The sequence below is a fragment of the Meleagris gallopavo genome, chromosome 4, assembly GCF_905368555.1.
Source record: "Meleagris gallopavo chromosome 4, MGAL_WU_HG_1.1, whole genome shotgun sequence".
Taxonomy (NCBI): Eukaryota; Metazoa; Chordata; class Aves; order Galliformes; family Phasianidae; genus Meleagris; species Meleagris gallopavo.
Genome location: NC_139407.1, coordinates 12,424,493 through 12,442,007, shown reverse-complemented (window position 1 = coordinate 12,442,007; position 17,515 = coordinate 12,424,493). Strand labels below are relative to the sequence as shown.

Sequence of the window (17,515 nt, the reverse complement as noted above, 5' to 3'; positions counted from 1 at the left end):
TTCACCACTGTAGTTAAACAGGGATACTCATGCAGCAAGGGACCAGGGTCCTTGCAGTCTTTATGTGAGTTTGAGACTGTGCATGTTATGGCTCCAGTGGCCAAACTGGTCACGTGCTACTGAGTAGAGTAGCAGTGTTATGCTGGATGCAGCATGCAAATTCCCTGATACAAGGAGTTTGACTTAATTCAAGTATTACTTTTATCCTGTTGTGTCTATAGTAAGTCTAGCAGAGCAAGACAAAATGCTCTTAAAATTTAATAGAGATTCTTTTGATTTTTAATCCTACAAGTGTTTGTATAATGGTGAAAAATAATCCTTCAGCATGTCTGCTGGGCTCTTCAGGCACAGTGTGTTCATAGATTTGCTATATATACTTCATATCCTGCACAACTGCAGTGGAGGAAAAAAAGAAAAATTGCACATTCAAACTAAATTGAATTTAGAACCTCTAATATGTCAGGTCACAGAAGGCATGTACACATTTAAATAGGACTGCTGCTTTGGAAACCGAGAAGCTCTGAAGTACATCTACATGTTGGTTCCTGACTTCATGCAGCTCCATTAGGTAATGTTTTAAATATAAAGCCACTTAATGATGAATGTTCATAAATGAAAAATGCATATTACCCATAAAACGTTTATCAAACAGCAGTGCCCACATATTTTTAGCGCACATAAAAAAAAAATCACATTAATCCATATTGTTGTGAAACTCCTGATCTGCCCTTGAGAGTCTGTTCTAGGATTTTAAATTATCAGTCTTAGAAGGGAACCTTCTTGTTTCATAAGTAAGTTCCTAATTTTTTTAATAGGCAGTGAACAAAGCAGAGGAGGAACTAATGTGGAATAGCTTAGGTTGGGGGTACTTTAATACCACCATAAAATTTCTTCATTTAGAGCTGTATGACTAACCGCTAAGAGTTCTTATTTTCTTTAAAGAAATTATGTGTTGAATCGACAGACACGCTGATTACAGAGCCAAAATTTCCACAGTGGCAGACCAGGCAGAAGGTATTCTCAGTGAGGGACCACTGTTATTAAATACACTGTCACAGAAAATTAGGCCAAAAGCAGATCACACTTAAAGAGCCTGCACAGCAAGGCACACCCTTTCAAATTAGACTCTCCTTCTGCAATCCACAGAGTTTGTTCTGTGCTGGAGTCTAATTTAATTCAATGCAAATTTGCTGTAGTCAACCTTTTGGCTTCCACCATCTTTTCTCCCATGTTTTGCATGTTATGAAGACTATTTTTAAAGTTAATTAGCTTATCCAAAACAAAGCAGAGAAAGATGCAAATTCCAAACTAATGTTTAAAAGTACTATAATATAAAAATTAACTATACAATTGTAGCTGTTAATTTTCTTCTATAACAACTGCTTTTTTAAGAAAGAGAAAGAAAGGCATTTTCAAGAAAAATTATTTTGAATACATAAACCTCTTATAACTAATTTATTTGTCTCTTAAAATGATGTAGTAAATATTAAAATGAAATATTAGATAATGGGAAAGGAAGCAGCTTGGATAGTGGAAACACCATCACTGAGCAGAATGATTCTGTAAAGAACAAACCTTGACCAACATCTGCCATCAGGATTGCAAGCGGTCCCCACCCTGTAGGCTTCCTGTTCTACATGGACAACCTTTGTTCTCACTAAACATAACGAAAATCTAGACAAGACAGGGTTTGCATAAGAAACATCTTCAGGAATGGTATAGAAACCATGATGCACAATTCACTTAATAGGAGCTGGCAAAACATGAGGAAATGCACAATATTGTTAATGATCATTGTGCAAATAGAACCTGCACATCTCAGCCAGAGCAGTGAACTCCGTGATGGGCAGTGCATGACCACCCTGAAGTAGCCACTTCTGATCCCCACAGACATATGGTCTCATCATGCCAAATAGAACTAGGCCAGGAGCCCTAATACCATGATAAACATTTATTTTTTATTTTATTATCTGAGACCTTCTAGAGCTGATGTATGTGAGCAGGGGAAACGTATGATGAAATTCTCCTTAAAAAAGCAGGAAATGAATGCTCTGGTTGAAGCTTCTGTGAAACAAAGTTACCAATTTGAAAACTTCAGTCAACAAGCAGTTGTCCATGGATTGTCATGAAATATATCAAGTCTTGTTCTGTGCAAATCTGTCCTGCTTCTATACTGAAGTCAGTTTTCATTTCCTGTTTGTATAACAAAATGCATTATTAAACTTACAGACATCATGAAAGAGAAAAAAACGTTGGAGTATAGTAATAGGAATTAAAGAGTTTTTGTCAAATTATGTAAATGGTCTAAAACATAATACGAAGCATTTCAGTAAAGATGAGTGATAAGTATTTCACTTACATAGGCGTAATCAACCCCAGACAATTACAGGGAGTAATGATGTGGTAGGCAGAAACTCTGCAAAGAAGAATCCAACGGAATGCAAACTCAGCTTAAGTAAAATAACCAATAGTTATGTTTGAATAAAAACAATTTTCATGAGGAAACACGAAACCAGGAGTGCCACAGATAGAATGCCCTGAGTGCTTCCATCCTCTGCGAGGTGAAGTATCTTGCATGTCATTTGTGACCTTGGTAGCTGTAAATGATGCTCTCTCTTGATGCTTAATATTTAGCAGTTTGTTTTTTGTGTCACTTAACAAGCTTTAAGCTGCCCTTTGGAAGTCACACTGGGCTAAATCTCTATTTGCTATATTGCTCCACTCTGTGCAACTTGTGCATCCAAATCTTACCACACTGCAATAGTTCTGTACATTGTACAATGCTGGATACTGTTGAGTTGCTTTATATCATCCATTTTTATCCTGAGACTATTTTTGGAAGCTCAAAAAGTATCCAGGGAAGATGATTCACTTGCATTCAGGGGCAGGTTGTGTGTTATTCACATTAAAAACCACAAAAGCGACAACAACAAAACACTTATACATCTTACTAACTTCACCTGGCATTTGCAGAGAAAAACCCAGATGTGCTTGAAAAAATCCGGCCAACTGACAACCTACTATGTCTTACACAACAGCAGATATATACATTTCTTCCACTGTGTACAATTTTCCACGGATTTTCTGGTGAATATCTGTGCTATCCTCATTTCAAAACACCAAATGGCTCACACCAGACAAAGTATAATGAGCTAAAAATGTTTTTCTTCTTGGGAAATATACCCTTTCAATCAACAATTGGACTAGAAAGAAACAAAAATGGAGATGCAGTGTCTTTCTGTACTTTCTATAAATCAAAACTTCATTGGGTATTTTTTTTTTGGTTTTTGGTTTGTTTTTTTTTTTAATATTTAGTTTTAAGTAGAACACAGACTCAGCAACTAACTTTGAGATACTGAGGACCTGACTTCTGAATATGTTTAAACTTCTTTTTCAGGTAATTATATTCATATGATTAAGAAGATTAATTAACATCTGTCCTGTGGTTTTATGGAATAAACTGACAGTTCAAAAAAATGAAAGTGAAGTTGTGATCTCAAGTAAACAGGAATTCAATTTTAGCATTGCACACTGGCGCAGCTGCTCTGTAGAAAATAAAGGTAAGATCCATCTCCGTTAAATTTTCAACTTAGGTGTCTTTTTAAAATGGGATATTTCTAGACTCTGTTCAGCCAGCTGATGTGGTAGGCACATCTGGGGAAAAAATAATCTGTCTTATATTAGCCATGTAACTTCCAAATTAGTCTCTTTTTTTTGCTAACTGCAGAAATTAATAATGCTTGTTTCTTCCAGTAGGTATAAAAGAAGTCTAAACTGATCTTGACATCTACATGGTAGGCATCAGAAGTGTTGAAGAAAAATCCCAGCCAGGACAATGTAAGTAATCAAAACTGGAGGAGTGCTGATGTTCACTAGATCAGAACTGCCTTATAATCCAGACAGACCACTCAACAAATTGTGCGTTTCTTCCCACCAGCTTAGTTCGTTATGCAGTTAAATGATTGTGACTACATCTGGATGACATCAGTTGAATTACATTTACTCTCACAGTTGCGAAATTAAAGTAGCTACCAAAAAGGAAACTGGGCACTGGCATCAGTATGAGCTGTAAGCTGTGAAATGAACCGTTGGCATTAGAGAGCTCTTGACGAAACCCCTGTAGAGAGTAAAGTAGTAACTTCTGCTTCTGACAAGTGGTTTCAGAATTTTAAAAACCATCAGGTAAATATTCCATTTACTCAGTATCTGCTAACAGAGAAATAATTGCCTGTAGCTGCAGTAAGTTGAGGAGTAACAGTAGATAATTCAATGTGCTACGCAAATATACGTGTTCTTCTATTATTCATACCATGACATTTGTTGGTCTTCTCAGGAGTAACAAGTGAGGTTCCTATTGGTTCATGAACTGCTTGAATTATGCATGGTTATGGATAGGCATTCACCGTGTACAAACTGGTTTTGAATCACGCATTTCCTGGGGGCAATATTTCTCAAGGTAACTAGCAAACTTTTAAGGTATTTTAGCCAGCTGAATATTAGTAATTACTACCGTGGCAGTGATCCCAGCATGCATGCTTTCTTGTAAACGTGGGAGATAACGAATGTATAAATGTTGGGAGATTGGAATCATCATTGTATTTATTCACACTCAGAGAGGTTTTCTACCTTAGCTGGAATATAAATTATGACGTCAAACTGCTAAGCAGCTATCTGCAGTTCAGTTGTCACTATAAATAGCTGTCCACAAGAGGGAGGTGGCAGTAGATCATATGTTTTAAGTCCAGAACTGTACAATTATCCTAAATGTATCCTAACTAATAGTCCTGCTACATTCTCAGTTTTAGGCTTTTGTATCTAAGTACCTCTTTAGTGTGTTTTTAGTTATTAATTTGTATGGACAATTCTGGCCATCTGTAAGGGCATGAAAGCCCATTCGTACACCATTCATTGCATAAATACAGCACACTGGTTTTACCAAAGGACAAGCTCTTTCAGAAAAGGTTAGTAAAGATAATATTTTCTTGTTAGCAAATACTTTTTTACTCAGGAATTCATTTTTACACAAGTAAAAGCTGAAAGGTGGCTCAAACATTGCAAATTTTTTTTTGTCTTGCATGGAAAATTTCAGATCACTGAGCAACATAATCTCAATTATTTTTTAAATAAATCACATTTTAATTAATGTATTTGTAAGACTGTGACACAGATAGCTTGTTTGATCCTGTAGGAAATGGAGAACCCGCTTCACCCTGCATTGGGCAGCAAAACAGCCACACCAGAGAATATTCTGATTTCTTAGCTATAAAATTGCAAGTTCCTCACATTAAGCACTAGCTTGCCACTCAGGTCTAGAAGTTTCATCTGGAGCCCACTGAGTTGCCATTAAATGGTATTTTTTGCCTCCCACCAAAAACATACTGAGATTAAACATGCTGAGAATTTAGGGATCAGTAAAGTGCTGCGAATCTGTCTCCTTTTCAACCTTTGAAGAGAAATTTACTTATTACATCGTATTTTCTACTTTTTGTCCAAAAGCAACCTGGTTTTGAAACAGCAGTACTTCTGCCTTCTGCCTTGGAAAATATCAGAATATCTCTCTTGAATTTCAGGTTAAATTTATCTTGTTTTTCATTTCACTACTTTTAACAATATAAATTGATATCTAAAGCACTTGTGTGCTGCTTTAACCTTTGCTTTCCTAAGTAACGATGGCTGCTGCAAAAGGGCTGGAGTCCTGCTAGGAAAAAGACATTGTAAGGAGTTTTTTTATCATATTGTTTCTTAAGATATAGAACTCCTTTAGAAATCTTTTTTTTTTTTTTTTTTTTTTTTTTTTTTTTTTTTTAAAGCATGTAATGATACAGGAACATACCATAGCTTGTTGGCAGTAAGCCCTACCCACAAAAAGTGGCTCATGCAGCCCAACAGGCCAAACAGTACTCCAGAGTGTGGCTCCTAATGACTCCAGTGCCCTGTTGTCTTCCATCCTAGCTGTTCCAATTTTGATTGCCAACTCTATATGCCTAATTGAGCCTTGCAACAGACCAAACACAGAACCTGAGACTGTGGCTCAGGCCAGCAGAGATTTAACAAAAACATGAGTATTGGAAGAAAGAACAGTGTGCAGGAGGTAACTCAGAGAAGCTGTGGATGCCCCGTTCCTAGAGGTGTTCAAGGTTGCATGCGGTCCTGGCAGCCTGATCTAGCAAGTGGCAACTCTGCCCAAGGAGAGGGATTGGAACGAAGTGATCTTTGATGTCCCTTTCAACCCAAGCCATTCTGCGATTCTATGATTCCATGTGCCCATGACTTCTTCCACTCACAACAGGCCCCTGCTCTGCACCTACTTGTTTCCCTGCAGTATCTTCCTTTAAATATGTGCAATGACCTTTCATCTAAATACAATACTAGGTACTAAGTGTTCTGAGTAAGCCCTGAACTAGTAAGCAGGGGACTGATTTTCAATGTGTTACACCTCTACATCTCTTTGAAAGCTTCTAGCTTATTTTCATAGCTTAATCTGTGGCAATGTGTTAGAGAAGGAAACTGCAATGGCTTCTGTTTGGATGCTATTTTGGAAATAAAGGAGTACATGACTAACACATGCCTAAGTAGTTGTCAGCTTCAGTAGGAGTGTTTGTAGTGAGCAGGTTACAGTTGTAAACCTCATGGTTCATTTTATTCATCTTGAATACATCAGTGAATGCTTTGTTAATCCTAAGCAGTTAGGAGGTTCTCCTGACTTTTTATGGTACTCATCTATGTAGTTTACAAAGTGTTTCTTTGAGTGTATTTCACTGAGCTCTGTAGTCACTACTGTAACAGAAACATTCATTGGCAATTGATACAAACAATTGTGCAGTTTACTGGGGCTCTGTCTGCTGTCGGGTTGCTATGGATATTTTGTATTGTGTTTATTTGTTATTTTTAACTTCAGGATTATATCTCATGATTATTTTTCTTTTTGGTTTTTATAACTTTAATAACATAGAAAGAAATCATTAGCAGTACTTGTAATTCACTGGTGAAGCTTTTTCAAATTCACTATGAACAAACACAAATTTTATAGAATATATTTCAAATTATGAAAGGGAAAAAAATTGTAGACGAGATGCATGCATGTGTTTGAGCAGGACTCTGAAAAAGCAAGGCCTAGCAGCAAGTGAAAATCCAACAGCTTCACTCCCAAAAGACCTTACAGAACTGACTGTCACTTTCATGCTTCCCATCTGCAAGTTGGAAGTACTTTCTATGGGAAAATAAGGAAGATGTCTTCCAAAAGTAAAATCTAAATGCTTCTCTGTTATCATTAGCAGAAAATCACATTAATTTCTCTACTATTCATTGTGATAATGATATTAATCAAACTGCTCCCTGGATACTCATGTAGATGTAGTATATAATTCTATGGAAGCTCCATTATAATTTAGCCTGAATTAACATTCATTTGTTGCAAAGTGTTATGGGAAAAATATATTTGTGGACCTTATGGAGGATCCTATTCTTCTACTGTGAAAGAGGCCAAGCAGATAAAGCATGAGCCTGAATAGATGTTGGATGAAATGAGTAGATGCAGTTGCATGTAGAGTGCACTTAACAATCTCACAGCGTAAAAATGCAAGGCACTCAGAGCTGTTATATTTTCAATGGCATCAAGAAAATGTTGAGAGACTCTGGTATTGTGGTTAGGATTAATGGAATCCCTCAATGTCCTCATTAAATTTAATAAACTTGTGTGATAGGAATAATAACACTTCACATGTATATTGCACTGCTCCTTTTGTCAAGGATCTCCAAGCACGTTATAAGCACTCAGGAGTGGAACACAACATCCACCTTGATAGAGATGCTCTCCTCTTCCTGTTGCTGATGACACCCCCTCCTGGGAGATGTCTCAATACAGGGTCCTGCAGGAGCTCTGGCTGGGCAGGCTATACCCCTTCTTTTCGGTACCTTGAGGCATTTAGTTTTATGAGAAGCAGCTGATGGAATTGGGATTGTTCAGGCTGGAGAAGAGAAGGCTCAGGGTAGACTTTATTGCTCTCTACAACAACCTGAAAGGAGGTTGTAGGGAGGTGGGAGTCAGCCTTGTCTCCCAGGTAACAGCTATAGGACTTCAGCTACACCAGAGGAGGTTCAGGCTGGATGCCAGGAAAAATGTATTCTCCAAAAGAATGGTTGGGCTCTGGAAAGGGCTGCCCTGGGAGGTGGTTGGGTCACCACCCTTGGAGGTGTTCAAGAACTGTGGAGATGTAACACTGAGGAACATGGTCTAGTAGTATGGGTGGTATGGTGGTGATGGGTTGGTGGGTAGTCTAGATGATCTTAGTGGTCTTTCCAAACCTAACGATTTTATGATTCTGTGATTATAGTCAGCAGTTGCCTAAGTTCTAGTGCTATGTGTTAGGACTGTTTTTTATCATTCCATTTTTATTTTTAAAAATTAATTACATGTATCTACTGCTTGCAGGTTTTCAGTACCTTTATCCTAATTCTTATTCCATGTTCTTAACTGTGTTTATACTGTTCAAATTCCACTTTGCTTCACTGGGACTGTTTGTTTGAGATGCCATGTAACCTGTAGTCCTCAAATTTAGAAAAATGCTTCTTTGCGTATTTTTAGTGGATCTTCAGTGGTCAAAGACCCCAGAGGGCTGTGGCCCATCTTGTCAGAGCAGCTAATGATCAAATGCTTGGGATTTCTCAAAGTTTCTTCAGCTGTACTGCAGCAATAGCGAATTCTCCTTCTACATAAAACCTAAGACATCCACAGCTCTAGGATTGCTTCATCTGGTGAAAACTGTTCACTGATTTTTTAAGTGTGCCTCAATTCCTACCTCTCTTTTTTAAGAGTCCAGCTATCCTCTGCTTGATCCATTTTTGCCTGAGATGTGAATGATGTTAAGCTGCTCGCTTTTCTGCTCACTTAGGCTAGGAGAATGACCAGGTGCTTCTTTGCACCAGGAGACTGTGCTTGGCTGGAGTAAGGCAGATCTGCTGGGAGACAAATTATTTGTGTATCTGGTCCTTTGACTGTTGCTGAAAAACTCCTGAAAAATGAATGGAAAGGAGGGGACTTAAGGATGTTTTTTCTTTCTCCTTGAACCTGTAGATTTGTGCCTTGCATTGGCTGCTAAAGATCCATTAGAGTTGCATCCCCACCCTTATTCAGAAAGAAGAAGGGCTGACAGTGTTTACTATGAGAGGGGACAGGACTTCGGAGCAGCTGCAGACAAAGGATATCACACTCTCCAGCTTGAGATGAAGCACTGTCCATGCTGCCACATTTTTCCTAGGTGCTGTTAGCAACTCAGATTTGTTCTGTTCCTTTTCTGCCTTGCTCATCTGATTCTTCCAGATTGCCACTTAAATGCACATGCTTCTGCTCTTTCTACCTCACACAAACAAGTTTTACTATTAATTATACTTGCCTTCCAGCCCTACTATTCACAATCCAGTAAACAGAGATACATCTAACAAAGAAGACAGGAAAGGGTGGGAAGCTGGGAGATCCGTCTCCAAGTTTTGCTCCCAGGTCATATCTCTTTCCTTGCTTAACTATGCTCTGTAAAGTTTAAAAGAGCTGTGCTAGTATATGGTGCAGTTAATTATATTGCATTTGTAATCAGGCCATAAAAGAGAAACCCTTGAACCACAGCTATATTGTTCCAGGCACCGCAGTCTGTAGACTTCTCCCTTTGAATTTTGTTCCTTGTGGGCCAGCGGTAATAGGTTCTTGCAGTATCCAAAACTCCTGCAGTCTTTTTCAGTCTGCCTTGGCCAGCAGCCCATCAGCTGCTCCACAAACAAACATATATTTCTTTCTCTTTTTTTTCTTCTTTTTTATCCCACTGTACAAGCAATTAGCTATTGAATCCATAATAAGCCAATCCAATCCAACCCACATGATTATTTTGCTTCTCATCAATTTATTCAGCTCACGTAGAGGGTTTTATCATATTTACAATATCACAGCTATTTGTGTGGGAGTTATAAAAGGTAAGGAGTAATTTTAGGGAAAGAAAATCCAGTTGTAGGCTTTGGCTGTTTTTGTTGAGCTCCAGAATGCGGGGGTTCATTCCTCCGCTTGGGAGGGGAAATTCTGGATTCAGTCAGCAGAGTTCAGATTCACTGAGGGAGGAAAAGAAATGCGTAATTAAACAAACAGAAAATCACTTGGAAAAAAAAGGAGTCAGCTTTTGCAAACTCTCTTTTTGCAGAATTATTTTCTTAAGTATTAGCACACATCTCTAAACCTTGGAGATGGACTTCACCCTCATCTGTTATCACTTTAAAGTGAATTTATTATCATCAGGGAGGGAAGAATGAATGGCATGGTGACTCTGGTTGGAGAGGCTGGATATTTGTGCGAGATGACTTTTAAACATTGCTGCTGCTGTAGCCCCATGTCCCCACAAAGTGTGCGCATGGTTTGGCCTCCACATTTCTAGGCCCCATGTTCCTCACTGTGTGCTTGGTGAATGCTTTTGGATCCAGGCAACCATCCAGCTCTACTTGAGATCTGACTGCAAATCAAACTAATAACTTCCTTGGCCTGCAGCAAAAAGAAAAGGATAATAACGCCTTCCCAACTGCTTCATTTTTTGCTATTATTAGGATTTATTGACATAACAGTTGTATTGGGAGGCCCAGCTGAGGCTCCCAGAATGAACTCCCTCAGTCCCCACCCTTCTCCCTGATACTTCTGCTTCATATGCAATATGACTCTGACTTGAGCATGCAGTGCATTGTGTTATCCCTTGTGTGATGGCACTGTTCTCATTCTGCCATAAAAATAAGGCCTATGCAGAAACAGCACGAAGACTACGTTTTCTGTATGAATGGCAGTTCATGAAGTGATTCATTTCAGGTTGACTCATGAGAAAGTTATGGGCTCCTAAGTCTCGTTAAGATACTTGGTTTCTGCCATAACTGCTGCAGGACATGCTTGGTTTCATTTCAGATTGAAAAATTCTCCTTTTAGAGATAGGAGAGGAAAATACTTTCTCACAGGCTCTTTTCTAATTCAAGCCTTCTTCCTCCAGAGATACACACGTACTTCAAGTTTCCAGAAGGATTGTCTACACTAATGCCAATGTTAAAACACTCCTGGAAATTTTTTGTTGCTTTATAAATTTCAGTATATTTTGTTCTTCATCTAGATACTGGATACTCTAGAAGAGTAGAATGGATCAGTTCCAGCAAACAGCACAGATGAAAGCTATCTGCATGGATTTAAATCAAATTAAAGTACGATCACTATAGATTAAATCCAACCTTGAAAATGCAAAATTTATGGAATTTGCATTTTTTCAGGGTAGGTTGTGTAAAACTGCATGGTCTGTTATTATAGTGTTATGTACTTATGCCAAAATAGTAGCATTGGACAACGCTTACTGTTCTCATTTTAGCATTGAAGCTCATTCAGTGCCATTAAGTGCCTTTCTTCTGGTATGAAGAGTGAAATGCCATCTGTGTAGCACAACTTGATCGTGCCTTTTAATGGGGTGATTCTTCCCAGAACTGCATTTCCCAGATCGAGCTTCTGAACAGTGGCCAGACTCCTCCCAGGGCTAATGTTGCTCTTAATCTTAGTCAGGGGCACAGGGGAAGAAGGTCCAAAACAGTGGCCATCCATCTGTTTTTGCATTTCCTGACTGCTTGAATTTGCAATAGCCTAGCTAGTCAGTGCTGAGACTCCTAAGACACACTCTCTTGTAATTGAGTACCATGCCATCTCACCAGGCTTGTGAGCTCAATTTTTTGACAGAGTCAAGTTCAAGGGTGGGTCTAAGAGAGAGGCCAATACATGGCATCTATTTCTTTGTATTTGTGTATCTCTTCTGATAGAGATTCACACAAAATCTGCCATATGATCAAGTTTCCTTCCAATTTTTTTACATGCTGTTCCTCATGGAGTTTGAATGTACGTCTTTATTAATTAGCAAGAGCTTATGAAAGGCAGAAACAAAATCCAAGAACAAAGGAGATGAGTGTGAAACTAAGGTACAGAGGCTTGAGAACCGCTAGAAACAAAGAAAACAGCAAGGAAAGAAGAAAAGCAAGCCCTCAGTAGTGTTAAAGTGGGGGAGAAAGAAATAAGGTTTGGGGAGGACACCACTTCCAGCAAGCCAAGATTTCTTGGCTGAAGAGGAGCTGTTCTTCATCTTCAGCTAAGCCCAGCTTGTATTTAACAACCTAATTATTCTTGCTTAACAACCACAGCTCTCCATCTCAGCCCTCAGCCTTGTGTTGAATGCAGTTTGTTGCTTGCTCTCCAACACGTTTGCTGCAGCCTGGGGCTCTGCATTTTGACCACACTCCGATGAGCCCTTCTGACCTTCCCAGCATCATTGCAGATGCTCAGACAATGGCTGTTCTGCACAAAAGAGAGCTGAGAGATGTAGGTTGGAGAGAGGTATACATGCTGGGGATTCTCTGCAAAGCTCTTGTTAAATTGAGTCCCATGGGGTGCAAGTACTTACCACCACGAGGCCGAGTCATCAGTAGACTTTCTGAAATCTGTAGTTTTAACCTGAAGAGAGGAGCCTATAAAAAATAAATTATAAGTCTTAATGAATGGCTGCTTTGAGTGTGGATTATACACTGCTAGCAATATGCCAGTGTTTACAGCACATCATTAGCCTGTAAGAGCTGCAGCAATTGAACTTTTGTGTTTGTTTCAAAAGTGCAACGGTACAACATTTTAGTCGTTCTGTTGCAGTAACCACTGGTTGTTACAAATCCCTTCATGAATGCATTATGGAAAACTGGGGCAGAGTTCTTCACTAGCTAGCCAAGTGCATGCCTGCTGGGGCTTTGTACTAGGAAACAGTGAATAATGTTTTTAAAGCCAAAGTACAGTAGAAGCCCATTTTACACATATAAGCATGTTACACAAAACTAATTTTCATTGCAGTACCCTGCTGGTATGTGAAATTTATATTGTTCTACAATGCAGAATTTATTTTTCTGGTTTTCCTTCAAGTGGGCTCATTCTTGTATTGCATTTCACCTGTTAGAGTCCTCAGAATAACTTACTTCACTAAGTCTATTATTTTGTTGAGTATTCATGTAAAAAGGTCTCATTGTACTTTTCGTTACGGTCTGGTGCACTGAAAATTTATTCTCGAAGGTTATACAGTACATATTTAATTCTACCCTGCTTTACTTATTGATATTATTACAGGGAGAAAAATCATCCTGTTTGACATCCTAAAATAAGGCTATTAGATGCAACATTACACAACGTGTCACTGATGTTGCAACTTATCTAAGGGGATTAAGACCTCTGCTTTCAGATGGAGCTGATATTTTAGAGAATAGTTATCCAAGACTTACTGATCCACTCATGTGAGATCTAATCCACATGAATATACTAAATATTTATTTGTGTTTTAAATCAAGAGGAAACAATCTTATGATGCACCTAATTGAGGTCACCGTGACATTAATTACAGTGCAGAAAATAACTTCATGCTTTATGTATTTATTTAGAGAAAGACAACTAGATATAAAAGCTTTTATTTCTAGATCTGGAGATGAAAGTTAAGTTTCAACATTCACCACAAGTAATGTGTGCATATATACATATGTACATATCTATATATATATATATACACACACACACACAAACACGTACACAACAAATAAGTAAATAAAAGGCTTTAAGCAATATAACTAAACTTCCAGACAACCTAATACCACCTCTTCCCACAAATTACGTCGAAAATGGTCATTTCCTATCTAGGCAATGCCTTACTTACTTTGAATTTTCTGTTTCAGCTTCTGACAGTGAGGTTCCTCCCTGGGGTTCCTATCAAGTAGATCGCCCACAGGTGCTTGACTCTTCTTCTCTACTTACCTTGTCTCAGTGGAGAAGGGAGGGGGGCAAGGGAGTACAAGGGGCTCAGATTCAGGAGATTGGCACAGCACTCAACCAGGGGTATCTTGTACTGTGCCAGGATACAATGATATATGACAGGCATGGATCATCTAGAAAATTCAAGTTCAGCTGTGTTTTTACTGTAAGGCTTAATGGCAAGTGAGGATGAAGCATGCTAGATGTTTCAATCAAGATAAAGATATAGGTCAATGAGGGCTGCTCTTATTTTATTATGTTGGTCCACAACATCAGAGGTGGATGTTGGTGGTATGGCAGTAAACGTTGAATCTTTCTACCAATATTCCATTACATTTTGTTGCTGTGTAACAGATGACAGCAAAGGGGTAGTCTGACGTAATAGTGTTTGACATGAAAGTGTCGATGAAGCAAAGGTGTGTGACTGAATTCCTTCATGTGGGACAGATTGCACACATTCATTGACTCTTTATGAATCTTTATAGAGACCAAACACTGGATGTGAGCACAGTGAGGTGGTGGGTGGTCATTTCAGCAGTAGTGGCAGTGACAGTGGGTTACCGCCACTGGTGCAGATTTTGATGTGTGCAGCATGCAGGCTCTTGTTCTTTACTGACAAAAATGCATAGATAACGGTGGTGACTTTGTTGAAAAAGTTTTTTTTTTTTTTTTTTTTTTTTTTGTAGCTGAGAATTTGCTCTATCAAATAGTGTTATTGTGATTTTTGTTTTCATTTCCGTAGAAATAAATAGAAGGCATTACTTTTGGAGCAACCTAAGTAGATGATATGAACATATTATAAGAGATATGTCAGATGCTCTTTATGGCCTCAAGCCCACATGCACGTGCACCCTGAGTTTTGTCTGCCTCCTTCTTACATTTTCTTAACCAGCTCTGGAGTAGTTAAAATCACTGCTGAAACCAAGCAACTGATTTTGCAATATCCTCATTACTTTTCCAGCACAGGTATCATGGATATATAGATACCATTTTTTACAATTAAAGATGCAGATGTTTGTTTCTGGTATTTCAATATTTTCTTTACAATTATGACACAAGAAATGAGGAGAAATTGAAAAAAAGATTAACATGGAAAGAGAGGAATAAAGAAATAGAGAATTATCTTCATGTTGACAGGTAAGGACCATTTCAAAAATCTACATGTAGGTGTAAAAATTTGGAACCCTAAATATGGTGTAATACAACACTTGACCTGAGACATTTCAAATGTTTGAATGAGCTGAAAAACAAATTCATTCATTCAGTGGTATACAGTGTAATTCTCTGCTAAGTTATTTTGAAATCTGTGCTAAGCAGGTGCTGTAAGACATATTAGTATCACAGGAGTGATACATGGCAATAACTTCTGCATTTTCCTCAAAGCCCCCACATCTTTGCCACAGACAATAAGTGAGCATGTGGGACTCCTTCTCTAGCACTCCTGCTAAAGGCAGATTAGAGTCAAGAACAGAGAAGGAAGATGGTTGTAGTGATTAAACTGTTTGGCCTGCCACCTAAGAGACTTGTGATATAAAATATTGCTTGAGCTTTTAAAACAAATAACTGTAATTTTCATTTAATTGATTTTTGACCTTGCACTGCAATTATTCAGTGGTAATTTACCTGAGCATAGAAGAACAGCAGCTGCATATAAACTATGAAGAAAAATGCTGTAAAAAAGATAAGTGTAGCAGAGAAAGAATGCATTTATTACCAGTTAGCTTACATTTGTGCAGTAGCCAGCTGAAGACCATTTCCTTTTCCTGCAATGTAATTATCAAAGGCAACATAATTCATACGGAAAACTTTGAGAAACGTATAGAAGTCTGTGCTATGTAAACAGTAAAAATCCTTGCTTGAAAACAGTTCTATTGCTTTGTTTTTAGGACTGTTTTTATTATTTATTACAAGACCCAGGAGTGTGCTTGGGATTTCAGAGAACAAAGAGGAATAGCAGGTCTCCACCCTGAGCAGCGCATAGCCCAGGAGAATTAAGAAAACATTAATGCATAGGAGACCAAATTTTGTTCTTTGTCCAAAATAGCCGTGGTTTAAGAATGAGATGATTCAAATTCTTTACTCAGTATTCAACCTGTGATTTTGGAACTAAGAAAAATTTCCTATTAACTGTTCAATTTTATCTGCATTTCTTAATGATCTGTATGTATCTTTTTAGGTTGAACACAAAGTATAATAGTAAGAACTACTGTTGCTCTTGATAATAGCATAGAATTATATGCCCATCAGCTCTCTGGGCAACCTGTTCCAATGTCTCACTACCCTCACTGTGAAAATACTTATTCCTTATATCCAACCTAAACCTTCCTTCTTTTAGTTTGAGATCATTTCCCCTTGTTCTATCACAACAGACCCCACTAAAGACTCTGTCCTCTTCTATCTACAGTCACAATAACCTGTATTGCAGTGTTTCCCAGGGTTTCACACAAGAGAGGGTAGTTTTTAACTATTGTACTCGTACTGTTGTAAAGTGTGGAGAATTGCCATTCTCTTCACTAAGATGTAAAGGGAGATTGACTTTTGCAGAATAAATGGGAGTAGAAGGGAGGAAAATCTGTGCAGTTTTAGCCTTGAGTTTCTGCTCCTCCAGGTGCAGAATAGCAGTCAGTGCAAGTTAAGGAAAACATTATTTTCCTATCAGATAAATTGTAAATCAGCCCTCCAGGTCTTGAGCCATTCTGACTTTATTCTCACACTTTACGTCACTTTAGGAATATCCTAACATATCTTCATTGGAAATTGGAAAAAGAATTAAATACTTTATTGCAAAAGAGTAAAAAATATCTTAAATTCAACTACATAAATCATGACCCTGACTTGAATGAACCTCTTGAAATTATCTGATAAAGGATTCAGTGATACCCTTGATACCAGCTGTCTGTTAAAAGCCCACAGTTTCTGTAGAGTGGAATAGAATTTGGAGAATGGGAATTACAGGAGTCATTGATAACCGACCTTTATGCTTAGGCATTACCAATGTCCCATTTTCAGATTTGCTACCAACATGACAAGTATTGCCATGTGTGTACTGGTGAGAAGAGCTGTATGCGAGGTCTTTCATTCAACCTTACCTTTTCCCCTTCCCGCAGGAGATGAGCTGCACAAAAATTACCCATGGTTTATATTCCCATTAAAAGTGGTGGCAGGATGTCTGAGGATTCCTTGTGATTTGTGTCCCATATTTAAGTAAGGGGCCAAATGTGCCAATAACGAGCTGTTTAACTGCAGCTTCTCTGTCTGGATACTGGACAACATTCCTTGATGTGCTCATAGCATTCACATTTGAAGCATCTTGGTTAGAAGTTAGTTCCTGGCCACATATCAGATGTGAATTGTCCTAGCAATGACAGCAAAAGAAGGCAAGAGCAGTCAAGATGGCACAAGAAAAATGAGCATGTGAGAAATATTAATTCCTTCTGCTTGGTTACATCCTGCCTCAAAGAAGCTTTCCATAAGCATGACAGTGGTTGAGTATTTAACATTTACTGCTCCCACTGTGTTTATACCAGACGAGATAAAGCTGAGGAGTTCTGAGTTTGTGGTAAGGAAATTGATGAAGTAAAATTGAAGGGTGAGGTCCGAGCACAAAGCAAACAAAGAGAATGTAGAAGGATCTTGTTACAAATGCTGATTTCTGAGAAAAGACAAATTCCTGCAAAACCAGGGGTAAAGCTA

General features: G+C 38.3%; 1 protein-coding gene across 1 annotated transcript in view; it reads left to right on the top strand.

The window, feature by feature from the left end:
- IQCM (IQ motif containing M) overlaps positions 1–17,515 on the top strand; it is a 274,157-nt gene that overhangs the window by 199,877 nt on the left and 56,765 nt on the right. The window contains exons 31-35 of the mRNA XM_085222190.1: positions 464–568; positions 3,398–3,560; positions 3,754–3,837; positions 3,938–4,182; positions 4,334–4,456. The gene's annotated coding sequence lies outside the window, so the exon portion shown is untranslated. The remainder of the gene's footprint in view (positions 1–463; positions 569–3,397; positions 3,561–3,753; positions 3,838–3,937; positions 4,183–4,333; positions 4,457–17,515) is intronic.